The sequence below is a fragment of the Mobula birostris genome, chromosome 2, assembly GCF_030028105.1.
Source record: "Mobula birostris isolate sMobBir1 chromosome 2, sMobBir1.hap1, whole genome shotgun sequence".
Taxonomy (NCBI): domain Eukaryota; kingdom Metazoa; phylum Chordata; class Chondrichthyes; order Myliobatiformes; family Myliobatidae; genus Mobula; species Mobula birostris.
The window spans coordinates 78,227,210-78,254,950 of record NC_092371.1 but is presented as its reverse complement, the minus strand read 5'-3'; the positions used below and the strand labels follow the sequence as shown (position 1 = coordinate 78,254,950).

At 46.1% G+C, this 27,741-nt stretch overlaps 1 protein-coding gene across 6 annotated transcripts in view; it reads left to right on the top strand.

The window, feature by feature from the left end:
• LOC140187862 (protein CBFA2T2-like) overlaps positions 1-27,741 on the top strand; it is a 221,545-nt gene that overhangs the window by 63,952 nt on the left and 129,852 nt on the right. The window contains exon 1 of one of the 6 annotated variants that reach the window (XM_072243683.1): positions 11,214-11,243. The exons of the other annotated variants lie outside the window; for them this stretch is intronic. The gene's annotated coding sequence lies outside the window, so the exon portion shown is untranslated. Of the gene's footprint in view, positions 1-11,213; positions 11,244-27,741 lie in introns of those variants that run through there. 6 annotated transcript variants of the gene reach the window in all.

Below are 27,741 nucleotides of genomic sequence, written 5' to 3'. Positions count from 1 at the left end.
CACCCCTCCCCACATCTTTCTATTTTGTCACCTTTTCCCTTTTCTTCCAGTCCTGAAGAAGGGCCTTGGCCCAAAACATCAACTATTCATCTCCATAGATGCTGCCTGACCTGCAGAGTTCTTCCAGTATTTTGTGTATTGCGCCAGCTTATTTAAGTGTCTTTCTAACTATCTCTTAAACATTCATTCGTACATGCCAGGTCGTATGACATGGGTGATCATGGTCTTTCCATCACCATGATTGCTCTTGGCAAATTTTTCTTCGAAGTGGTTTGCCATTTCCTTCTTCTGGGCAGTGTCTTTACGAGACGGGTGACCCCAGCCATTAACAATACTCTTCAGAGATTGTCTGCCCGGTGTCAGTGGTCACATAACCAGGATTTGTGATATCCACCACCTGCTCCCATGGCTTCACGTGACCCTGATCAGGGCAGGCTGAACTCGTGCTACACCTTGCCCGAGAGTGATAGTGCGGTCCAGATATCAACCACTCTCTTGTCCCCTTTAAACTCCTTCTTCTCACCTTAAACCTACGCCATCTTGTTTTAGATATCCCTTCAGTGGGACAAAGGTTTTGAGAGTCTATCCAATCCTTGTCTGTCGTAATTCTATGTACCGTCAGATCACCCTCAGCCTCGGTCGCTCCAGAGAAAACAAAACCGGCCTATCCAATCTCTCCCCAGAACTAAAGTTATCCTGCCCAGACAGCATACTGGTGAATTGTCTTTGCTCTTCATAGACATGGGAGATTCTGCAGATGCTGGACATCTTCAGCAACACACATGAAATGCTGGAGAAACTCAGCATGTCATGCGGCATCTGTGGAGGTGAATAAATAGTTGACGTTTCAGGCTGGGAACCTTATTACCTACCAACTTGCAATCCACCACCTTCTCCTCCCTTCTTATTCTGGCTGCTTCCCCCTTCCTTTCCAGTCCTGATGAAGGGTCTTGGTCTGAAATGTCGACTCTTTTTTTCCTCTCCATGGATGCTGCCTGACCTGCTGAGTTCAGCCAGCATTTCGTGTGTCTTTGTTCTGTCTTCATACAATGATGTGTGTGTGTGTTTATGTCTGAATGCATTTACTTGGCTAAGCAGGGAAAGATTAGAGTATATTTTGAAGCTGCTAAGAGAAGTTCCGAGGCTGAGTAGTTTTTGAAGTAGGTTCTGTGGGCAAAGCTTTCTGGCCGTGGAAAGCTCTTTGTAAAGTTCAGGAGGCAGGAGGGAACTCCCAATAAACAGGTGGGGGAGGGAGCGGTTGTCCCAGTACAAAGGGTCATAGACTTGGAGGTGGGGTGGTGGGGGCTAGGTGAGTATTTTGTTGGTGGTAGCATCGATGGAGGAGAGTGTATGTTGGGCAGGGAATGGATTGGACATGGAATTGGTCTCAGTAAGTGAGTGAAGGTGACTATAGTGGGCTGTTGATGGGGGGGAGTGTGAGAAGTGGGATGTGGGGTAATAGAGGGACAATTAATTGGAGGGAGAGCCAGAGGGTAGCAAACCTGTGGAAGTTATTGCCCAAATACGGTGGAGGCCAAGTAATTTGGGTTTATTTAAAAGGGATTTTGATAGGTTCTTGATTAGTAAAGCATCTAAGGTTACAGGGAGAATGCAGGAGAGTGGGGTTGAGAGGGATGGTGGGACAGACTCAGTGAGCCTAATGGCCCAATTCTGCTCCTATATCTTGTGGAGTAGAGCGTGTGTGAAGTAATGATCAGGAACGTGGGGTGTTGTGGGCAGCCAGTGGGATGTTGGTGAGGGGATTGTATGGAGGGAAGTAGACCGTCGCTGGGATGATGAGACTGTGGAGTAAGATGTAGCTGAGGTATTAGTGGTTATCGGTGACGGTTCTATTCCCAGTCTGTGCCCTGATGGACATGACTGGAGCAGAATTAAATTCCTGGGAATGGGAGCATCTGGCTAAGTATTCTAGCCTGAACGCTAGCCCCTGGAGACATGTTGCAAAGTGGTAACCCATTGGGAAGGGAATTCAGTGGAAAGTGACACTTAGTTTCTGAATATTTAACCCTCATGACCACCCCTGGATGTTCCCCGTTAATAATTTATAAACCCTGTAATGACACTTGGACAATGGTGATGATGCCTGACACATTCATCGGAAATCCCTCGCTGCTAGTTTAGCCACGCTGATAAGCCATTTTAATTTCATCTGCAAAAATAGTGGGCTTGTGGACAAATCCACCAGACATTGGCTGAGGTACCTCAGCGCTATTTCAAGGTCTTTTTATTTTGATATGCTTCCAGGCAGATCTCTTCTCCCCGGTTCCTGAGCAGCAATGGGGTGGTGGGGATGGCGGGGGGGGGTGCTGCAGCTTTGGTGGGAAGAAACCAGAAGGAGGGTGGGGAACAGGTTAATGATGATGACCAAAAAGGCGAATGTGGAAAGCATTTTTAATTGAGCGATTTATTGTGAACTGGATGTGTCGGGAGTGGAAGCAAAGTCACAAACCACAGAACAGTACATCCTGCGGCCTACAGTGTCCTGCTGAACCAATGCAAATTAGTCGTCAGAAGGCCACCTAAACCAATCCCTTCTGCCTATACCGTTTCCTTTCCCCACATTCATGTGCCTAACTAAACATCTCTTAACCCCTATTGTTTCTGCCTCCACCTTCACAACAGGGCAATTATGAGTTATATAAACAGTGTTCGTGGTGGAGAAGAAAATGGTGGCTTGTTCAGAGTTGCCACAAGCAGGATGGACCGAATGGCCTCACACCCTTCTTTGACTTGGTATTCTATTGGCGGCATAGCATGTAGGTGTTAAGGTTGAAGCTTCAGTCTTTTTGCAAGCTGAGTATTCCAATTGGTATTGGTCTATTATTGTCCCATGTACCAAGATACGGTGAAAAGCTTGCCTTGCATGCTGTTCGTACAAATCAATCCATTACACTGTGCATTGAGCTAGATTAACTTGAGTTCTCACACGTATATTGCAACCTACAGTGAAATGCATAGTTTGTGTCAGTGTCTGAAGATGTTACAGGGAGAAGGCAGGAGGATGGGGCTGAGAGGGAAATGGTGGAGCAGACTTGATGGGCCAAATAGTCCAGATCTGTTCCTATATCTTATGGCCTTAAGTTCCTGGGAGTAGCCCACAAATGTCCCTGCTCTGCTGGCGCCTACATAGCATGCTCGCAATTCACTAATCCTGACTAACTGGTGTGTCTTTGGAATGTCGGAAGAAACCCATGCAGTCTCGAGACAGCGGCAGGTCGCTGGTGCGGTAATAGCGTCACGCTAGCCACTCCGCTAATGCGGTTAAACGATAACAATGCATTGTAAAATGTAAGAGCTACAGGGGGGAGAGCGGGTAAACAGCAAGATCACAATCAGGTAGATTGTGAGGTCAGGAGCCCGACTTGTTGTATCAGAGAAATGTTCAGCAGCCTGGTAACAGTGGAGTAGAAGCTATCCTTGAGCCTGGTGGTATGTGCTCTCCAGCCTTTGTATCTCCTGCCCAAAGGGACAGGGGAGAAAAGAGAATATCTGGGATGGCTGGGGTCTTTGATTATGTCGACTGCTTTACTGATTCAGCGAGAAGTGTAGACAAAAGAACGGTAGTAGTGACCTCAGTCTAATCTTTCTGGGAATAGTAACCATGTCCAGGTTTCCACTTTGAGCACAGTGTGTGATTCTTGGTGTCTTAGCTCAACTGAATCACCTCCAAGGCTGCAATGATTTGCCCCATGTACTCTGACCTGTCAGGAGTCCTGCTTTTAATCACTGGCCCAAGCTCTGGAATTCTCTCCTCCTTTAAGACATTCCTTTAATCTTAACTCATTCACCTGTGTTGATAATCTCCTGAAAATCAGTAGGGGATTTTGTTGGGTGTGTTGCTGTGAAGTGCTTTGGAACATTTGACCAAGTGTAGGATTCTTGTTGTCAAAGATTATCTTTATTCACCGTATGCATTTGCATGTATTATGTTGGTGTGATGTGCAACAAAAAACAGCATTCAAAATTCAAAGTAAATTTATCAAAGTACACATGTCACTACATACCACCGCGAGATTCATTTTCTTGCGGGCATTCAGAGCAAACATAGAAACATAGAAAATAGGTGCAGGAGTAGGCCGTTCAGCCCTTCGAGCCTGCACCGCCATTCAGTATGATCATGGCTGATCATCCAACTCAGAACCCCGTACCTGCCTTCTCTCCATACCCCCGATCCCTTTAGCCACAAGGGCCATATCTAACTCCCTCTTAAATATAGCCAATGAACCGGCCTCAACTGTTTCCTGTGGCAGAGAATTCCACAGATTCACCACTCTGTGTGAAGACATTTTTCCTCATCTTGGTCCTAAAAGGCTTCCCCTTTATCCTCAAACTGTGACCCCTCGTTCTGGACTTCCCCAACATCGGGAACAATCTTCCTGCATCTAGCCTGTCCAATCCCTTTAGGATTTTTATATGTTTCAATCAGATCCCCCCTCAATCTTCTAAATTCCAGCAAGTATAAGCCCAGTCGATCCAGTCTTTCATCATATGAAAGTCCTGCCATATGAAAGTAGATACAAGAAACAATAGAATCAGTGAAAGACCATATCCAACAGGATGGACAATGTGCAAAAGACAACAAGCTGTGCAAATACAAAAAATAATATTCATATAAATAAATAAGTAAGAAAGAAAGAAATATTGAGAACGTGAGATAAACAGTCCTTGAAAGTGAGTCCATAGGTTATGGAACAGTTTAGTGATGGGATGAGTGAAGTTATCCCCACTGGTTCAAGAGCCTGATGGTTGAGGGGTGAGGACTGTTGCTGAACGTGATGACATGAGTTCTGAGGCTCTTGTGCCACTGATGACAGCAGTGAGAAGGGACCATGAGCTGGAAGGTGGGGTCCTCGATGGGTGCTGCTTTCCTGCGACAGATTGGTGGGGAGGGCTTTACCCCTGATGGACTGGGTTGGTGTTTCCATACCAGGACATGATGCAACCAGTCTCCACTGCACATCTATAGAAGTTTGTCAAAGTTTTAGATGACATGCTGAATCTTTGGAAACGTCTTAGAAAGTGGAGGTGCTGCTGTACCTTCTTTGAAATGGCACTAACATGCTGGACCCATTGTCACCTTGTTGTGGTGGAGAAGCTTGTGTGGTCCTGAGATCCCGAGAGCAATGCCGTCTGGAGCTATGCTCCTGCTAGGGTCACCCATGGCGGTAAGGTCGAGGTTGAGGTCCCTGACAAAGAACAATCCAATCAAGACCTCAATGGTGGAACAGGCGGACGAAGTTACTTCAAACTCAACGGCTGTGAAGGTAGATGAAGGCTGCAACAAATCCATCAGCTCCAATCATCGTGGTTTCCATGCCATTGGAATTAGTTGGTTGATTGTGAAGTATCGTGTGCTTCTTGGAGTGCAACATCAAGTACACGTTAAACAAATACACGCACAGGTGTCTTCGCTCTGTGGGCCACTTCTTCAGAACGAAGACCTTGAGGGATAGCCACAACGACGACGACATGCTGGACCCATTACCACAACCTCTCACTCTGTCGACAAGACCAAGGTGATGGTTATTGACCAGGAGGAGGAAACCGAAGGTCCGTGAGCTAGTTCTCATTGGGGAATCAGTGTGAAGAGGGTCAGCAACTTTAAATTCCTTGGTATAGTAGTTGGGTTGAGTTTTTCGATTTTGGCAATTTACTTGCAAATGTTTTGTTACTGTGCAAAGAGACGTCGTCAGATGATTGTGTGTACCCCGAAGGCTTGGCCTTTGTATACTTTTCAATCAGCTGATTGGACTTCAATTCGGAAGCTCAGTTGGGATGTGGGGAGGAAATCTCATCGTTTTTGGCTGCATGGCGAACTTCGTGCGTTGTGGTCTGGAACTTTGCCTGCGTCAGCTCATAAATAGGATCAAAGTCCATGTGCTTGTTTACAGAATTCTTCGTGGAGAGCCACACTTCTAGGAATTCTCTCGCATGCCGTGTGTTTGCTCGATGCTGCTTTCAATCTTCATGGATAGAGACTAGGGAGAGTTGGTCTTGCCTCTTCATAGCCAGTTGATGTTCTCGGATTCTTGTGGATAGCTTTCTCCCAGTTTGGCCAATTGCTGCAGTCCCTGTATTGAATAATAAATTATATATAATACTGTTGGTGGCTACAGCACTCCATTGCTGTGGACTCCGCTAGGTCTCAATAACCTTTCTAAAGGGACAGACAACATGGGAGCTGGGTAGTCTGGGTTGTGGTGAGGACTAGCCCTCAAGCCTCGGGCTTCCATGCTGCTGCAGACCAGTTGAGAGATGCGGAAGTGCTACAGCTTGGCGTCCGTGCTCAGCTGTGGTCTGACCTCTCCCATCGGTGCTGCTCTCCTGTGCTGGAGCGGTGGAATGACAGGCGGGATTGCGTGCATCTGCACACTGCCGAGAGAATACCATCGATTGATTACCGGGTACTGTTGCTCAGGGTCTTGCACCTTTTCGAGTGAATATGCTTCTTTGCTAACAATTTTCAATTATGCTGCTCGTTTTTTGAATGTTACTCATTATTTTTAAGTTTGCTTGCTATTTTGAATGTTTTACACCTTTGCTCCAGAGAAATGCGGTCTCGTTCAACTGTATCTATGTATGGTTCGAATGATAATTAAACTTGATTTGATTCTTATCTGTATTCAAGAGCAATTTTCCAAATGAGCAGCCACTTTTCCCATTGACTGACAGTGGGTTGGGGTGTGTTGATGGGGAGGGAGGAAGCATTGTGTAATGTTACATTCCAAAGAAGAATAGAAAGACTGCAGAAAATTGAAGCCTTTCCCTGTTTCACGCCTTTTGTACTTTACTTTTTACTCTTAGAGTGAAGATGCACTGCATTTGCACTGTCCTTTGTGCTGTGTTGCCTCCATTTGTCACCTTGCAGCCTCCGTTAATTTTTCCACCCTTCCCTCCTCCATCACCTGGATCCACCCATCACTTGCCAGCTTCTTGCTCCACCCCTTCCCTTCACCTTTTTTAACACTGCCCATCTCCTCACCATCTCGCAGTCTAGATGAAAGGTCTATTTCTGCCTGTAGATGCTGCCCGACCTGCTGAGTTCCTCCAGCATTTTGTGTGTTAGAGTGTACAGATATCCACGCATTAAACACACAAAATGCTGGAGGAACTCAGCAGGCTAGGCAGCATCTATGGAGAGGAATGAAGAGTCACTGTTTTGGACTGAGGCCCTTCAGCAGGTCATGAGCTCTGATGAAGGGTCTCGGCTTGCATCAGGTCTCGAGTCCTGCTGAAGGATCTTGGTCTGAAAGATTGGTTGTTTCTATCTCTCCATAGATGCTGCTCGACTTACTGAGTTCCTCCAGCATTTTCTGTGTTGGAATAGTGTTTATTTACGTATTTATTGAGACAACGTACTGAATAGGCCCTTCTAGCCCTTCGAGCCACACCACCCAACATCCCTGATTTAATCCCTGCCTAATCATAGGACAATTTATAATGACCAGTTAACCTACCAACCGGTACATCTTTGGACTGTGGGAGGAAACCAGAGCACCCAGAGGAAACCCACACAGTCACATGGGGAGAGCGATCCACAAAATGCTGGAGGAACTCAGCAGGTCAGGCTGCATCTATGGAGAGGAATAGACAGTTGATGTTTCCATTTTTATCTTACTGTTCTCTAAATTAAACCTTTGAGTTCTGAACCCACTCCACTGGACTCAGCTGACTGACCCTGGAAGGAAAATAGCAACATTGCGATTGAGACAAGACGCAGCCCTCTCTCAGACTTCCCTCCCCCAATCAGGCTAGCGTGACGGAACATAATTTTCCCAGTCCTGATCCAACTCCGCAACCCTCTCCTGGGAGAGGGGAAATATTTACAGAGAGAAAAAAAACAGAACCAAAAAAGGGAGAAAGAAATTCCTGGAAAATTCTGGTTCAATCAATCCGTGTGACCGCATGGACCGAGTGCTATCAATAACAGAATCTAGGATCCATCTCTTTGATTTAGCACGGACCTCCCACTGTTTCAATGCTCTGGTATAAAGACAGATTTTAAACTATTTTACACAAGTCTCAGTTAAAACAATTCTGTCCCTTCAAACTTTTTTGTATAACGTGTGGTTGGAGTAAGACATTCAAAGAGGGGGCAGGTTCTATCATGCTTCTATAGCAGAGTAATAATGAGCTGCTCGCTGGGAATAATCCCTTTCAATCTAATCGTGGACCATAAGTCATAGGAGGCCATTCGGCCCATTGAATCTGTGCCATTTCATCATGGCTGATCTATTTTCCTTCTCAACCCCATTTTCCTGCCTTCTCCCTGTAACCCTTCATCTTTCCATGCTTCCATTTTCCTTCCAGCAACTGGATTGGTAGAGTTTTTTCCTCAGGGTAGTAATGTTACATGCTGGGGCGCTCAGTAGTGTAGCAGTAAGCGTAACGCTTTACAGTGCCAGTGACCCCGGTTCGGTTCTCACTACCGTCTGTAAAGAATTTGTGCGTTCTCTGCGTGAGTGTGCGTTCCCTCAGGATGCCCCAGTTTCCTCCCACGTCCCAAACATGCACGGGCGAGCCAGTTAAATTGATCTCATGGGTGCGATTGGGTGGCGAGGATGAGTTGGACTGGAAGAGTCTGTTACTGCGCGGTAACTCTAAAAAAATAAATAGAATTAACCCTTGTCTTTCCCAAGAGTAGGAATATAGAATTACAGCTATACAGGCCCTTCAGCCCAGGATATTCTGCTAACTTTTTAACCTACTCCATGGTCAGTCTAGCCCTTCCCTTCCACCTAGCTGTCCATTTTTCTTTCATCTGTGTGCCTATGTAATAAGAGATTCAACTTTATTGTCATTGTGCCGAGTACAGATACAAAGCCAATGAAATGCAGTTAGCATCTGACCAGAAATGCAAAGAATAGTGTTATTTACAAAATAACTGCGAATAAAAAAAGAGCTACAGCACACAGATATAAAAGTACTGAGACAGAACAATATGAGTGCAATACTGCTTAGCGCTGTGATGAGAGGTTCAGCAGGGTCACAGCCTCAGGGAAGAAGCTCTTCCTGTGCCTGCTGGTGCGGGAGCGGAGGCTCCTGTAGCGCCTACATGATGGGAGGAGAGTAAAAAGTCCATGGTTAGAAACATAGAAACATAGAAAATAGGTGCAGGAGTAGGCCATTCGGCCCTTCATTAGGGTGAGATACATCCTTGATAATGCTTTGCCCAGGCAGCGTTTATGTTAGATGTTCTCAATGGTGAGCAATTGGGTGCCGATAATCCGCTGGGCAGCTTTCACCACACGCTGGAGAGCTTTGCGGTCCGATACAGGACAATTGCCGTACCACACTGAGATGCAGTTGGAGAGTGCTCTCAATGGTACAGCGGTAAAAGTCTGTCAGTATCCTTGGACAGAGGTGAGCTTCCTTCATGCTCCGCAGGATGTTTGTGCCTCTATCACGGACCCTGTGTTTATAAAAAAAAAAGCCTACCTCTGACATCCACCCTCTACTTTCCTCCAATCACATTAAAAGTATGTCCTCTCGAATTAGCCATTGCCACCCTGGGAAAAGGCACTGGCTGTCCACTCAGGTATGCCCCTTATCATATACACCTCTATCAAGAGGAAGACTGTCAGTTTTTAAAACTCCCTAAATCCTAGACTGTTTCAACTGAACATGGTCTTTATCTAGTCATCCGGCAATAGACAGCACAGTCATTTTCCAGGGTTATGAGCCCAAAGCTAGAGGGCATAGATACAAAAAGAGGGGAGAGGTTTAAAATAAGCCTGAGTCGTAATTTGCTTTTTTAAAAATTTCATTGAGATACAACTCTGAATAGGTCTTTCTGGCCCTTCGAGCTGCCCAGCAATCCTCCAATGTAATCTGAGCCTAATCATGATGGGATAATTTATAATGACCAATTAACCTGCTTACTTGTGTGTCTTTGGACTGTGGGAGGAAACTGGAGCACCGGGAGGAATCCCGTACAGGCAGAGTAAGAATGCACTAACTCCTTATAGGCAGTAGCGGGAACTGAACCTGGGTTACTGGTACCGTAAAGTGTTGTGATAACCACGACACTACCGTGCCCGATTAAGCTGTCATTGGAAGTTGTCGAGACTGGTACAAGTGCAGCCTTTAAGAGTCACTTAGATAGATGCGTAGAGGGAAGGGACTTGGAGGGTTATGGGTTGAATGGGTATGGCTGGTGTAGAGGGACGATGTTGTAGTTGGCATGCACCAGTTGAACTGAATGGCCTGTATCCATGCTGTATTGTTGTGCGACTCTGAAGGCATCCCCACATGCTGAGATGTAGCTGAGGGTAGGTAGAGTCATTTTCCCAGGGTAAACACGTCACACACTAGATGGCTTGGCTTCGGTGCGAGAGGACAGTAGGTTCCTGAAACCAGATGCAACAGTGGCATTTCAGAGGTAGTTAGGCAGCCACATGGAAGTGCAGGGAATGGATGGATTGTGGATCACGCACGGGAAGTAGGTTTACTATAATTTGACGTCAAGGTCAGCATGGGCTTTGTGGGCCGAAGGGCTGGTCCGTGTGCTGTACTGTTCTGCATAAAGACAGGGAGATATGGGTGACACAGTGGTGTGGAAGACAGGTAGATATGGACGACACAGTGGTGTGGCAAGCAGAGCCGCCGTCTCACAGTGCCAGAGACTTGAGTTCGATCCTGACCTCTGTGTCCTCCCTGTGAGCACATGGGTTTCCCTCCAGGAACTTCAGTTCCCTCCCACGCCCCAGAGTCGTTAGTAGATAGATCAACTGCTGTAAGATCCCCCCCACCCCCTCCTGTTGTGTGGGTGAGTTGTAGAATCTGGGGTGAGGGGATCAGAATGTGGATAAATAAATAAAGTAGGACCAGTGTAAATTTGTGGTTAATGGTTGGCACATGGTCATTGGGCTGAAGGTCCTGTTTGTGTGCTGTAGCTGTCTGTAACTCTACGGCAGATGTGTGCAGGTGGCTGGGCTGGGACTCTCTCACACTACGGAACTGTGCCTTGATGTGTTTCATTATACACAGTCATGGTTACGTCACATCCATAGTTGCATTGTTAACATCCCTTGGCATCCTTCCCAGGACCAGAGAGAGGAGAAGCCAAATGGCATTCTCTCTGCACTAAATGGGGCTTCTCCAAGCTGTACTGAGAGCAGAACTAATTACAGGGTTAATTACTGAGCACTTCTTCACTGGGGTGTCAGTCTGAGTTGTTTTTGTGCTGGTGTGGGACTTGAACCCATGACTTTCTGACTCAGGTAAGAGGAGACCGGCCCGCTGAGCCACTACTATTTTTGTTCTGTTGGCTGGGGATGGTTGCTGTAAGCCTCCTGAGCTGGGACATCTGCTGTAAAAGTAAATGGGACCCGCGAGGTTAGAAAGCAGTGGATTTGTTTATGATCTGGCTACGGGAATAATCTGCGGCCGGGGACTGAGTAAAATGTGTCGATCGCAGTCCAGCGTGGATAAGATTAGACACAGCAATCAGCCCAATGACCTGGGAGTGAATCATCATTCTGCGGTATAACATCTTCTCAGCATGATTAAAGTAAAGACCTGTTGGTCCACCTGAAGAGAAAAGGATATCTCACTGATCCCAGAGACTGGCACTGACGTCAGAAAGATCTGTGTCCTCTGTGTGAGATAGCATGCTGTCTCTTGTTCTTGCCTTAATAGATGTCTCTGAGAAAGCTTTAACCCATCCTCAGCCCCACAGGACCTGACTGTGCCAGGATAGGCTTGGCTCAGATGTATATTCTGATTATGAGACCCTAAAACTTTGGCCCATCGAGTCTGCTGCGCCATTCCATCATGGCCGATTTATTTTCCCTCTCAACCTCATTGTCCTGCCTTCTCTCTGTAACTTCTGATTTTCCTATAAATCAAGAACCTGCCAACTCTGTTTTAAATATGCCCAATCACCTGGCCTCTATAGTTGTCTGTGGCAATGAATTCCACAGATTCACCACCCTCTGGCTAAAGAAAATTCATCCTCACAAAATCCTGGAGGAACTCAGTAGGTTAGGCAGCATCTATGGAGGGGAAAAAGTAGTCAGTGTTTTGGGTCGAGATCCTTCATCAGGACCCATGACCCAGTCCTAATGAACGATCTTGGCCTGAACCATTGACTGTTTATTCATTTCCATAGATGCTGCCTGACTGCTGAGTTCCTCCAGCATTTTGTGTCTGTTGCTCTGGATTTGCAGGACCTGCAGAATCTCTTGTGTGTATGAAATACCTCTCATCTCCATTCCTAAGTGATGTTTTTATGTTCTGAGAGACCAATATTTGAAAACATCCTTTCTACATCCATTCTATCTAGGCCTTACAGTATTCAGTAGGTTTTAATGAGATCCTTTCTCATTCTTTTAAAGTCCATCAAATCCAGACCCATAGCCATCAAGCCCCTCAGGTTAAGCCTGGCTGAGCGTTTCTTCTCCCATCTTTTCTCCAAGACTGGGTGAGGTGCTTAAAGTTACTATGTGGGTTTGTTGTTCAGTTGTTTATTTGAGTCTGACTCTTTGTGACCTCGTGGACCAAAGGGTCCATAGGGTTTCCGTGGCAAGATATGGAAGGAGATTGCCAGACCTCCCTTCAGGCCAGGTTGGGGCCCGGCTGGGTTTGAACTCCGGACCATCTGCCTTGAAGTCCAGTGCTGATGCCACTACACCACCAGCCAGCCCACTGTGTGGGTACTGTTCTTAATTGGCCTAACAAATTGCAGCACAGGCAGTGTGTATTCCTGCTTTTCTGGCAGTGCTTTCATCTTCAGTTGGTGTTTCTGTACTTCCTGCTCAATGGTAGCAGTGACAGTAGGACATGACCCTGATGGTGGGTTTTAGGATCCATTTGTCGGGGGGTGGGGGGTAGACCTAAACACAATACGTTTGAGGTGGATTGGAGTCTTGGTATGAAAGGACATGAAGCAGTAGCATTTATTATCCAGCCAACTGGATGTCTTGGTTAGAGAGAGCTTCTGTTGTTAGGAGAGGCACTCAATGGCCACTTTAGACAGACTGGAGTGTTAGTTTGAATGATATTTTATTTTATTAAGTGGTACAGGTCGGAGTAGGCCCTTCCAGCCCTTTGAGCCATGCTGCCCCAGCAAACCCACAACCCTAACCTAATCACAGGGCAACTTACAACGACCAATTAACCCACTCAGTGCGTCTTTGGACTGTGGGAGGAAACTGGAGCACCCAGGGGAAACCCACACATTCCATGGGGAGGACGTAAAGAGATGCCTTACAGAATGGAGCAAGAATTGAACTCCCAACTCTGGAATGCGCCGTTGTAAATGGCTTCTCGCTAACTGCCGTACTGCTGTGGCGCCTGTGCATGAAGCAATAACAGAAGCTTATTTACCAGCCAACTGGCTGCCTTGGTTAGAGAGGCCTTCTGATGATTGGGGTTACGAGGTGAGTTATCGGAGGCTGAGCAGTGGACACATTATTGAGGCACATTTACAATGTCAGTTCTCATCCTGGGAGTCAAATTAAAACTCGGGCGACATTGGATGCGCAGGGAGCAGTTTTTGCCCTTTTACCTTAAATGTTGTGCACCTCACTTTTTCCCTTTCTGTCTCTCTTCCTTTTTGGAAAAAAAAATGCAAACCCTCTTTATCTCTTTATATAAACAGAGCTCATTATTTCAACTGCTCATTGACTGAAGCTTGCTCGTTTGAAATAATCTTAGCAGTTTGGGTAATTGAAATATAAAAGAATTAGCAACACTAATTTCATGGGCACGTCGCCAATTGCGACATCTGCAGCGATTCCTGGTGTCTTCTAGCCCCCCCCTCCCCACCTCCCCTCCTGTCATCCCCCTCATATCTAAAGCAAATATTTTTACAGTCAAAACTGTTGGTTTGGATTTGGCTGGAACACAAAAACCAGCGCCGAGTCTGTTGAGCTGCCATAGGCCATGTCACCTCTGCCAACCAGCCTGCCGGGAAAACTTTGACAACCGAGTTAGTCAGATGGTGGGGGGGGGGGGGGGGGCGCCATGCGGCAAAGGTTTCCACAGCCCCGTGGTACATTGGATGCAACAGAAACCCTGGGGAAGAGGGAGATTGCGTGAGTGGTGTGCAAAGGGAGCGAGGTGTGCAAGTGAGAATTGTAAGACCTGCTGAGGCTTCTGTCTGACTAATGTATTGACAACGCACACATTCTGTTGAGCCACCTGGACAGGATTTTGTATGAAAAAGACTTAAAGCATTAACCCTCGAGTTTCCTACATATTTTTCAGAAGTTTTCTATCTTCCTTTTTTGATTTATGACCTTCAAGATAAGTCAGTGCTGGGGAATTTTCCACTTATTACACTCAACTGGGTGATATAACCAATGTCAACTTTAATGTACCAAATTATCTGCAGGTGTTTCATGGAACACTACAACGCAGTACAGGCCCTTTGGCCCACTATGTTGTGCCAGGCTTTATACCTACTCTAAGATCAATCTAATCCTTCCCTCCTACATAGCCATCCATTTTTCTAACATCCATGTGCCTTAATCCACCCAGGAGGACCACAGCCTTGTCATAGGGTTTGGATGCTTGTGTGCTTCAATGAGCTATGCTGGCTGGAGTCAGAGCCTCGTGCTTTGGCTCTTGGTAGGGTCACCCATGCCAAACAGGTCAAAGGGTAGAGGCCAGACTAGGAGTCCTCCAGGTTCTGGGTTTCAGCTCAGAGCTAACAACCCTGATGGTAAACAAAATTGTTACGGAAACAGCAGGGAAGAATCCTTCTACATCTGAGTGCGATGGTATTCCTGAGTCTCCATCTGGGACTTGCATGACTGACAGTAGTGAAAACCGAGAGGAAGCTTCTGGCACGACGAGGGCAGCTCTGAAAACCAACCGAGATGGAGAAAGTTCATTGCGGCCCTAAATGCCAACAGTGTAACAGGCTGGAAATAAATAATGTAATATACAAACCTTCAGTGCAAGCAGACATTTAAAAGGGTTCCACATTAATCTTGGTGTAAAATCAAGACCTTGGGATAGGTTTCTCTGGAACACCCAGCTGCAGTCTGCATTACCGCCTTGGTCCGAATAAGAACAGGGAGTGCTGAGTTCCAGAGGTGAAGCCCATTCGACTGTCTTCTGCATCATGCAGATGTGGCAGTTTGCCCTGGATGGTGGTAGCAAAGCCCAAGGCCCTTTCAGGAGCCTCGACGATGCTCAGAGAGCTGGTGGGCTTCTTCAGCAGCACAAGGATATCCTCGCACACTGAGAGGGTAGTTTTGGTGTGGTACCTATTGTCTGCACTGGTGAACAGTCAAGTAGACAGCTGGATGGCCTCCTGAGTGAAAATAACCCGTGAGGTAGCACGTTGGCATAGTGGTCACTACAATCACTTTACAGCGCCAACAGTAAGATTGGGATTTGATTCCCGCCGCTGTCTGTAAGGAGTTTGTATTTTATCCCAGTGACTTTGTGGGTTTTTTCTGGATACTCCAATGTACTCTCATATTTCAAAGATGTATAGGTCAGGATGAACGTGGGCACCTTATTTTGGCACCAGGAGCATGGTGACACCTATAAGCAGCCGTGTAGAATCCTCGCTGATTTGATTTGACAAAAACGACACACTTAATTGTATGTTTCAATGTACATGTGACAAGTAAAATGAATCTTAATTATTTTAACGGGGAAAGAAAAGGGGAATTAGTCTGATGGGATTTCTCTGCCTGCAAATGATATAGACTAGATGGACTGAATGGCCTTAACAGTAGGTTGTGGAATTGACATGCCCCAATGCTACTTCCTCAAGGACTTTCAATGGTGGGCAGGTAGGCAATGGAAATGAACGGGGAAGGTTTGCTTTGTTGCAGAGTGTAACTTGGTGACAACTAATTGGAGACAATAGACAATAGGTGCAGGAGTAGGCCCTTCGGCCCTTCAAGCCAGCACCGCCATTCACTGTGATCATGGCTGATCATCCACAATCAGTCCCCTTGGAGACACGAAATTCTGCAGATGCTGGAAATTGTGAGCAGCACACACAAAACGCTGGAGGAACTCAGCAGGTCAGGCAGCATCTAATTATGGAAATAAACAGTTGACACTTTGGGCGGAGGCTCTTCAAAGTTCAAAGTACCTGTATATTGCCATATATGATGTACCTTCCTAATGGTAGCAGTGAGAAGGGAGCACGACCTGGGTGCTTGAGGTCTCTGATGGTGGGTGCTGCTTTCCTGTGACAGCACCCCGTGTACGTGTGCTCATTGGTGGGGAGGGCTTTACCCTTGATGGACTGGGCTGTATGCACTACTTTTTGCAGGTGTTTCCATACCAGGCTGTGATGCAGCCAGTCAATATACTCTCCACTACACACCTATGGAAGTTTGTCAAAATTTTGGATGACATGCCAAATCTTCGCAAACTTCTACGGAAGTAGAGACACTGCCAAACTTTCTTAGTAATTGCACTTACGTACTGAGTCCAGGACAAATTCTCTGAAATGATAACACCAAAGAATTTAAAGTCGCTCACCTTCTTCACCCCTGATCCTCCAATGAGGATTGGCTCATGGACCTCCTCCTGAAGTCAATAGTCTGTTCCAATGTACAGAAATGAATAAACAATCAACGTTTCGGGCCAAGAATCCTCCCAATACTGAGAAGGAAGGGGTAAGATACCCAGTTGTTATCTCGCCAAAGATTATGGGAGCTAGCTATTCTCAAATCACTTGCTGTGTTTCTACGTTATCACAGTCACTGCCCTTCAGAAATTTTGCTGTGTTTCAGGATGTGTTGTGACGTATACTCCGGAGGCCAAAGATGTACTAGTTAGTTAACTGGTCATTGTAAATTGTCCCGTGGTTAGGTTAGGGTTAATTGGGGATTGTCGGGGGTTCCTGGGCAGCACAGCTCGGAGGGCCAGGAGGGCCTGTTCTTGGCTGTATCTCTAAGAACTAAAAATAAATAAGTAAACACAGTCAGCTACACACCACACACAGTAAACACTTGTCCTAGCGTACCCCAGCACATGGCAACCCTGTATCACAACATACACGCACCACCCTCCGACGTAAAGGCAAGTCCTTATTTTCCTTCCCAGGGTTCCATTCCCATCCCCTCTTCCTTCACAGTACGAGCTCAGCAGGGTGTATGCATCACATCACTGTTTGGCTTTCGGCATCTGTTAAGTTAATGAGAGGATTTTACCAGGCCTGTTTATTAGTGGGTGTAGGGGCTCACTGTGGGGATACCCACAACAGATTCTGTGCCAGTGTTAAGTCACAGGTGCCCTCCCTTGGATAGTTGCCCAACTATTGGCTAATGGGAGAGTGTGTGCATGCAGGCGTGTGTGTGTGTGTGTGTATGTGTATATGTGCGTGGGAGGGGAGAGAGAGAGAGAGAGAGAGAGAGAGCAAACAAAAAAGAGAGAGAAATTAGATCATATCTTGGCAGGGTAACTATTCAGTGTCTGCGCCAACCTTATCTCCAGCTAATGCATACTGTGTGCAACTAAGCTGTGTGTGTCAGAGGGTGGTGTGTGACAGACTCCTTAAAGAGGATGCTGGGATCGAACTCTGAACCACGAGGCTACCGTGGCCTCGTTTGCTATGGCGCAGGTAAACGTGTTCCATAAAAGTCTGTAAAGTTTGTGAATGCTGTGGTCTATATTGTGTGTTGTAAGGCAGTAGGTGGTATGTGTGTGTGTGTGTGTGTCTGCCTGCCTGAGGTAGCAGAGCAATATGCTCAGTTCTCTCTTTGGACCCACTGTGGCCTGTTCTCAGTTTTGCCGTACTCCACTTTGAACCCAAGAAGACAAATCATTTTTATCTGGAGGTGATGATCAAGGAGAGTTTCACTCCTCCTATCCATCCTCCACTTCCATTCTATCCATCTATCCATTTATTTATCCTCCATCCCGTTTATCTATCCTCCATTCAGTGATACAGTGCGGAGAAGGCCCTTCTGGCCCTTTAAGCGACTCCAAAACCCCGATTAACCCTAACTTAATCACGGGACAACTTACAAAAAACCATTTAACCTACCACGTATGACTTTGAGCAGCGGAAGGAAACGAGAGCACCCGGGGAAAACCCACACATTCCACGGGGAGAACGTACAGAGGCTTCTCGCAGAATGTTGCAAAAATTGAATCACGAGCTGTGATAGCATCACACTGACTGCTACACTACCACAGCATGGCGGATGGAAGGAAAGGAATTCTCCATCCCTCCGATTTCTCCCTAGGCCCCAGTCCCGCAAGTTCGGCCCTGGTAGCTTTAGTGCATCTGGTGATTACTTTGGGCTGTGCTTGCACAGGGGACTGCTCCTGGGTCAGCCCACACAGCACTGGAGTCACTTCTTCACAGGCTATGCAGCAGAACTAGAAACATGACCACGCATAGGTGGGTTAGCAAGATCCTCAGATCTCTTGTGTTTCCTTTGCAAGAGAGAAGTGAACCAAGATGGCGCAAGTGCCTTGAGGTAAAATTTATAAAGAAGTGTGGGATAGAACAAAACAGCACAGCACAGGAACACGCCCTTCAACCCTCGACGTTGGTCTCCAAACTCGGGTGGTACGGTAGTGTAGTGATTAGCACGACGCTTTACAGTGCCGGCGACCCGGGTTCAATTCCCGTACTCCCTGTAAGGAGTTTGTGTGTTCTGTCCGTGACCACTTCAGTTTCCTCCCACAGTCCAAAGGTGTACTAATTGGTTGTAGCTTAATTGTTTGCTGGGCAACGTGGCTTGAAGGGCCTATTCTGTGCTGTATCTCAACAAATAAATAAATAAATTAGATTATGAGGACACTGAGTCCTCGTTTATTGTCATTTAGAAATGCATGCATGCATTAAGAAATGATACAATGTTCCTCCAGAGTGATAGCACAAAAAAAGGACAAACCAACTGCTAATCAAGTTTCTAACTAATATCTTCTGCCCACATGCTCCATATCCCTCCATTCTCTACACATTCATGAGAATAGAACAAAGAACACTATAGCACATTACAGCCCTTTGGCCCAGAATACTGTGCCAACCTTTTAACCTAATCCAAAATCAACCTAAAGCTTCACTCCTGTAGAGCCTTCCATTCTTCTTTCATCTATGTGCCTAACTAAAATGTCTCCAATGGATCTTTAACCTGTCTCCATCATCAGCACTGACAACGCTCCCATTCTCTGAGGTGAAACACATGCTCCGTACATCTCCTTTGAACTCCACCCCCCCCTTTTAAATGCACTCCCTCCAGTATTTCGACCCTGGGAAAAAGATTCTGTCTGCCCCATCAATACCTCTCATTAGTTTATAAACCCTCTCTCCTCAGCCTCCAGAGGAAATAACCCAGGTGTGTCCAACTTCTTCATGTAGTTCATGTGATGTACAAACAGAATCAGGCCATGCGGCCCCTCGAGTCTGCTCCACCATTCCATCAGAGCTGATTTATTTTTGCTTTCAACCCCATTCTCCCCAGTAACAGAAAAGTCTACAAAAAGTAGTGAGTACAGCCCAGCCCATTAGAGGCAGAGCCCTCCCCACCATTGAGCACAGGGACTGCTGCCACAGGAAAGCAGCATCTGTCATCAGCGATCCCCATCTTCCAGGCCAAGCTCTCTTCTCGCTACCACCATCAGGCAGGAGCCTCAGGTCCCACACCACCAGGTTCAGGAACAGTTATTACCGTTCAACCATCAGGCTCCTGAACCAGTGTGGATAACTTCACTCACCTCAACTCTTGAACTGATTCCACAACTTACGGACTCACTTTCAAGGACTCTACAATTTCTCAGTATTTTTATTAACTTTTTTTTTATTATTGCACGACTTGCCTTCTTTTGCTCATTTGTTGTTAGTCTTGTTTATTTATAGTTTTTCATGAATTTTTTTTAGATTATGAGAACACTCCTCTTATTGTCATTTAGAAATGTATACATACATTAAGAAATGATACAATTTTATTGTATTTCTTCATTGTTCTGGTAAATGCCTGCAAGAATATACATTTCCAAGTAGTATATGGTGGCATATATGTACTTTGATAATAAATTTACTTTGACAACCTTCTGTTGCCCTTACTAATCGAGAATCTGTCACCCTGTGCTTTAAATTTACCCTCTAATCCAGGAGGCATCCTGATAAGTCTCTTCTGCACCCACTTCAGAGCCTCCACATCTTTCCTGTGATGGGATGAACCAAATCCAGGCTCCAGTCCTGCAGCCGAGGCTTCAGTTGAAAGCAACTGGCTTGGGAAACTTTTCCTCTTGTTGGGAAAGCTCGTTTTCCTCCCAAGTGACTCAATTTAACTGGAGCTCCACAGGTGTCTGAATTTCAGACGGAGGATGAAACAACATGAGCCTGATGGTCATAAAATTTACATCCAGGCTTCTGGCCCACTGCAGAAATTAGGGTACTGGGGCCGAGGGAACAATTGAAAGCAAATTGAATGCGATTTCTGCGGGTTTGGGAAAGATTGTGATACAATATGAGGGGTGATTGATAAGTTCATGGCCTAGGTAGAAGGAGTCAATTTTAGAAAACCTAGCACGTTTGTTTTTCCTACGTTTATACACTTAGTCCAGCGGTCGTCGAACATACGGATCCCTTCTTTGTCGGAGTGGTCCACAGCAGGGGTGATTGATAAGTTTGTGGCCTAAAGAAAAAGGAGATGAGGAGAAACTTCAAACTTTATGCACTTTCACTCAGAGTTGAACTGCACATGCATGTAACGAGAGCTGTATAACTCATCTTCTTCTACCTTAGGCCACGAACTTATCAATCACCCCTGCTGTGGACCACCTGGAGGTCCAAGACGCTCTCGTTACATGCATGTGCAGTTCAACTCTTTGAGTGAAAATGCAGAAAGTTTGAAGTTAATAACTCATCTCCTTCTACCCTAGGCCACGAACTTATCAATCACCCCTCGTAAGTGCTTTGGAAGCTAAGTGAGTGAATGTGCAGGTGTCGATGGTGTGAATCACCTGCGGAAGGGCCCAGATGCCAGCTGGCTCTGTATCTTTCTTCAGGAAATAGACCAGTTCAAACCACCTGATTTACCTCCAGGGAAACGTGCCAGAAGTTCTGCACACACTTCACGGATAAAAGTGTTCTTCAGAAAGTCATTAAGATTCACCTTTTCCGAAGACACTATGACATAGCAGCAGAATTAGGCCAGTAGTCCCATTGCGCCTACTGCTCTATTCGATCATGACTGATTTATTATCCCTCTCAACCCCATTCTTCTGCCTTCTTCCCATAACCTTTGACCGCCCTGGCTAGTCAAGAATGTGTCAACCTCCGCTTTAAATATACCCAATGACTTGGCCCCCACAGGCTCCTGTGGCAATGAATTCCACAGATTTGCCACCCTCTGGCTAAAGAAACTTTTCCTCATCTCTGTTCTATTCTGAAGTTGTGCCTGCTGGTCCTCTCCTTTCCTTTCCCATCGTTGAATTTCAGATTACTTATTTTACCCACTCCAGGAATACCAGGTCTTCCAGGGTGAAATCAGGGCTTCTCAAGTGGTTAAGAACAAAGCCACTGCATAAGCTTCCATGTTCAGCAGTTTCTGGCATTTATACATCACTTTAATCCTGAGAAGTCTGCCACTTTTAGCCCACTTTTCCAACACACTGATCGCTTCCTGCTGCTTAAGGGCTGCTCTCCACACTGTGGACCGCGTTATCCACGAGCTGGCTGATTTTGCCTCCCACATCCACATTCAAGTCACTGTTTGCATATTAGCCAGACCTCCGGGGAGAACGTTACTATTTTTTAGGAATAGGGGAGTTTCTCTTGTTACCCTTTATTCATTTTACACAGAGAGTGGTGGATACATGGAACGCCCAGCCAGATGTGGTGGTAGTGACAGATACATTAGCGACATTTAAGAAACTCGTAGCACATGGATGAAAGCAAAACGGAGGGCTATGTAGGAGGGAAAGGTTAAAAGGTTGGCACAATATCATGGGCTGAAGAGTCTGTGGTGTACTGTTCAATATTCTGTGTTTAGAAGTTACCTAGGATCTTCCACTTACCCAGATAAAGCCTCAGTTTAATGATTTGTTGGCAGGACAGCATCTGTGACAGGACTGCATCATCACAGAAGTACTTTTTTATTATGGCTTGTATCTTAGTGAGTCTTAAAGACAGAACAGTCTGACTTGGAGACATGCGTGCCAATGGTGGGCCTCTAGCTAGGAGCCAACACTCAGATTCCTTCTTCTTCATCCCTTTTCCTCTTCCAGGTGTCACGTCCCAGCTTCTCACTTCATCCGCCCTTCCTCACCTCATCTCACATATCACCTGGCAGCTTGTACTTCTTTCCCCCCCCCAACTTCTTATTCTGGCTTCTCTCTTCCTTTCCAGTCCTAATGAAGGGTCTTGGCCCGAAAAATCGACTGTTTATTCCCTCCGCGGTTGCTGCCTGACCTGCTGAGTTCCTCCACCATTCTGTGGGTGCTGCTCTGTTATAAATGTACTGTATTGCTCAAAGCTACTTTGCCTTCCTTTAGGGAAGAACTCTTTAACCGGCCTCTCCTAAATCAAGCCAAAAGTAAGTATCAGCAGAACTGAAATCTAAACATTCCTGAAACCCTTGGTGGGTCAGGCAGCATCTGTGGAGAGAGCATCAGGGTTAATATTTCCATTCAATGACTTTTGCCAGTACAGGCCAGCTGGAAATGCTAGTGGGGGAGTCTAAGACCAGAGGGCACAACCTCAGAATACAGGAATGTCCCTTTAGAACGGAGGTGAGGGGAAAAAACATCTTTAGCCAGACGTGGGAAACCTGTGGAATTCATTGCCACGGACGGCTGTGGAGGCCAAGTCATTGGGTGTACTTAAGACAAAGGTTGATAGGATGTCAAAGGTTACAGGGAGAAGGCAGGAGAATGAGGTTGAGAAGGAAAATAAATCAGTCATGATGGAATGGCGGAGCAGACATGGTGGGCCAAGTAGACTAATTCTGCTCCTGTGTCTTATGGTCTTGTGTGTCCCTTGGTCTTCTGTTGGCCAAAGCAGGAGAAAGGCCCAGACTTCAAGATGGAATAGAGAATTAGATTAGATTTAGATTATGAGGACACGCTGTCCTCTTTTATTGTCATTTAGTAATGCATGCATTAAGAAATGATACAATGTTCCTCCAGAATGATATCACAGAAACACAAGACAAACCAAGACTAAAAAAACTGACAAAAACCACATAATTATAACATATAGTTACAACAGTGCAAAGCAATACCGTAATTTGATAAAGAACAGACTATGGGCACGGTAAAAAAAAGTCTCAAAGTCTCTTGAAAGTCCCATCATCTCACGCAGATGATAGAAGGAAGAAACTCTCCCTGCCATGAGCTTCCAGTGCCGCAAACTTGCCGATGCAGCACCCTGGAAGCACCCGACCACAGCCAACTCTTGAGTCTGTCCGAAAACTTCGAGCCTCCGACCAGCCTTCCGACACCAAGCACCATCTCTGCCGAGCGCTTCGACCCCAGCACCGGCAACAGGCAATAGGCAAAGCCGAGGATTTGGGGCCTTCCCCTCCAGAGATTCTTGATCGCACAATAGCAGCAGCAAAGCAGGCATTTCAGAAGTTTTTCCAGATGTTCCTCCGTGCTTCTCACGTCTGTCTCCATCAAATCAGGATTGTGCACGGCCCCTACTTAACAAATACGATATCATTTCGGCGATGCATTGCGGAGCCATCTTCTCCTCCCCTCCAATTCAAGTGACAGGCTCATTTTCTTGATATTTATTATTTATTTATTTGTCTTTTATTCCCCTTTTTTGTATTTGCACAATTTGTTGTCTTTTGCACATTTTTTTGTCCCTTGTGTGCGGCTTTTCATTGACTCTATTGTATTTCTTTGGGTTTATTGTGAATGCCTGCGAGAAAATGAATCACAGAGCGGTAGGTGGTGACATAACTGTACTTTGAAAGTAAATTTACTTTGTACTTTGAAGGCATCTGGAAGCTGAGACTGAAAGGAGTACTCCACAGGGTAGTGACTCAATCTGCTTTCAAACCCAGCGAGCAGGCCAGACCCAACTGCCAACCTTCAGCTAAACACTGAAAAAAACAGATGGTCTGGTCTTTACAACGTGGCTCTGTGAGGAAGCTGGCTGTGTAACTGTTGGCTTCTTTTCTAGCGTTTTCTGACCGTGCCTCATTGCAACCCATGAAAACATCGGGGCAGGAGTAGGCCGTTTGGTCCTGCGCTGTCATTGGATAATGTCATGCTTGATCCGCCACATCATATTTCTGCTCTCTCCCCGTTAGCCTCGATGCCGTGGACCCCTGTGTGTGCTTGCTACCATGCATGTGTGAGGACTCAGCCTCAAGTCGGGGTGTCGCCTGTTTACAGCCACCAGGAGAGAGGCCCTGGAGCCGGTGTGCTTCACCAGGGGCAGTGTGGCGTGGCGTCCAGGCTCCACCCCGCCAGTGTTTGCTTGGCAGAAGACAAGCTCCGTTGTGGTCTTGGTGGCTGTATAGCTCGAGTTTGGACTCCTTTATTGCGTAGCGTTACTTGCTATCTTATACCTGCTATGTGTGGCTTTTGCTGTGTGTGACTTGGTACTGTATTTTGTACCTTGACCCCAGAGTAACACTGTCCCGTGTGGCTGTATTTATCAATATTCACGTGTAACCCTCTCACCGGGCTCATATGCAGACTTGGCCCGATAACTGACTGGGCAAACAGCCACGTGGATCATCGATGAGAAGGCCACCTTCCATAAACAATATATGCCCAAGGTCGGTATGATTTGGGTTCAACCAAACGGGAACATCATGATGTTTCGATTAAAGAAACCTTGATTTAAGCGAATGGCATGTAAGTACTGCCCACACACAATTACCGGTCAGCAAGAAATAACAGATCGTACACCCCATAAAATTATAAAGAAAGAATATTTGCCAATTTCAGCTTTATCAGTTAATAGAAAAAAAGAAAATAAAAAGGCCTATTACAGTTACCAGTCCCATTTGCAATAACTGTTGGAGCATATACAGGAGGATTCGGGGGCGTATCTCTTGCACCTGGCTCCACGGTCTCCATGAAAACACCCACTATGTTTTTGAACTCCCCTTGAAGACCATCTCGAGCAAACTGGCTCTTTTTTTTTTCTCTCTCTCCTCCACTCTCTCTCCCCCACTCTCTCTCCCCCCTCTCTCCCCCCTCTCCTCCCTCCCCCCCCCCTCTCTCTCAGGACTATTGCCCTTCCTCCTTGGAGCCATTTATCTGCACAAAACACTTCTGGCAATGGGGCCCCTCCTTCCAACAGCATTCTGCGGCATCTTCCCTTCGGTCCCGCTCCACAGCTCCTGCTAAGAGACTCCCAGCCAGACTACTGTCCTTCAGAAGACTCTTCGCCACAATCCTGATTGGACGACTCCCATTCCTAAGCTGAACAACATGTGCCCTTATCTTAGCGGAAGCCGAAACACACTTTCCAGCATGGCACACTGCTTTTACAGAAGATTGCTAATATAAACTACCTCACAGCATAGCAGTGGGAATCTTACCCAGGACATTACACGTATGGTTGAATGACAATTGAACTTGAATTAGTGGACCCCAGGTTGGGAACTTCTACTCTAATGCCTTATGTTTATAGAATTCTTTTTATACTTTATACTTTATTGTCACCAAACAATTGGTACTAGAACGTACAATCACCACAGCGATATTTGGTTCTGTGCTTCACACTCCCTGGATTACAAATATTAAATATTAAAAATAGTAAGAATTAGTAAATATTAAAAATTTAAATTATAAATCATAAATAGAAAATAGAAAAATGGAAAGTAAGGTAGTGCAAAAAAACCGAGAGGCAGGTCCGGATATTTGGAGGGTACGGCCCAGATCCGGGTCAGGATCCCGGATCTGGGCCGTACCCTGCAAATACATTGCGCCTCCACAGAATTATCCAAAGGCTGGTCACCCCCTATGTGACAGAATTTCTCCTTATCCTTGTCCTAAAGATCTTTCCCACTCTGAATCAGGGTAGCCGACAACCTCGTACCCTGGTGACTTAGGGACATGCCTGACACAGCATCCTCCAGCATTTTGTGTGTGGTACTTCAGAATGTCGAACAGGGGTATCCAACCTTTATTATGCCATGGACCGTTACCATTAACCGTGGGGTCCATGGACCCACGTTGCGAACCCCTGACGTAGAGTATAGTGCTGCAGTTGGAGGGGACGTGCAAGTGCAGATGGATAACATGGTGCAAGGGCAGGGCAAGGTATATTGAGAGGTTAAGAGTTCATAGTTTCATCTCATTCTTCTGAAGTCTAGTTAATAATCCATTCTCTTCTCATATGACCATTCTGCCATTCCAAATAAGGAGATCAAGACAGCACAAATACTCTATGTGCATCCTTACTAAAGTCCCTTGCTCCTGCAGATAAAACCTTTTGTTATAAAGGCCAGCACACTGCTTGCCTTATTGACTGCTGGCTGTTCTCAGTGACTACTAAACACCCCGTTCCCTTTGTACATCAACATTTCCCTATCTACCACCTATTAGATAATACTCTGAATTTCTATTTAGCCACTCTTTTGCACTGTATAAGTAATGAGACTGTTCATAATTTGGAACCAGTTTATGGGTGAGTGACTTAACTGGCAATATTTCATCACGATGAGCATCTGGAGGGCTCATTGAAGCAGAATAATTTTCACCCTCCGTCACTATGAATTCAATCTTGGCCTGGAATAACCTCTCGGATCTGTGTGCAACTATTCTTTCCATTTCTTTTTTAATTTTGCCGGAGTTTATTTACTTAATCATCCGCAAAAGCTTATCTCTGAGTGTCTGGAGTCAGGAATTATTTCCCATCATTCCAAAGCCGTCACAACCCATAGCTTAATTCCATTATCTCTCCCTCTTTCTCTTGCTTTTGGATTAAAGCAGCCACTTTCGATCGTTCGGCTCTTCAAAACCCTTGTCACCCTTGCTGGGAAAACTTGCAGCACACAATTTATTTTTTATCACTCTGACCCTTAGTGAGAAAATGCCATCAAGGGCCAGAAATTTATTTCGGGCCAGTTTTCTGGTGTGGAATAGGCTCCACTATTACACCCAAGGCCCCGGGCTCCAGCTGATATAGGCCTCAGACCCAATGAGTATTTAGGATACTCAGGATCAGCTTTAGGGGCCAGGTTCCAGGGTGTGGGATAAGTGATAGACATACAACACAGAAATAGGCCATTCAGCCCAACTGGTCTATTATGACCAAGATTCTGATCTAAGCCAATTCCATTTAGCTCGCGTTCCGTATAACCCCATTGCGCTGCAGTCTCCAGCAGTACTATTCACCTGTCTTATACAGTGACAGACCTGTACCACTGTGTAATACAGTGACAGACCCATCCCCACAAATACTGTACCCCTATGTGGAACAGTGACAGACCCGTCCCACCAGTACTGTACCCCTGTGTTATACAATGACAGACTGACAGACCTGTCCCACCAGTACTGTACCCCTGTGTTATACAGTGACAGACCTGTCCTGTCAGTACTGTACCCCTGTGTTATACAATGACAGACTGACAGACCTGTCCCACCAGTACTGTACCCCTGTGTTATACAGTGACAGACCTGTCCTGTCAGTACTGTACCCCTGTGTTATACAATGACAGACTGACAGACCTGTCCCACCAGTACTGTACCCCTGTGTTATACAGTGACAGACCTGTCCCACCAGTACTGTACCCCTGTGTTATACAGTGACAGACCTGTCCCACCAGTACTGTACGCTGGTGTTATACAGTGACAGACTTGTCCCACCAG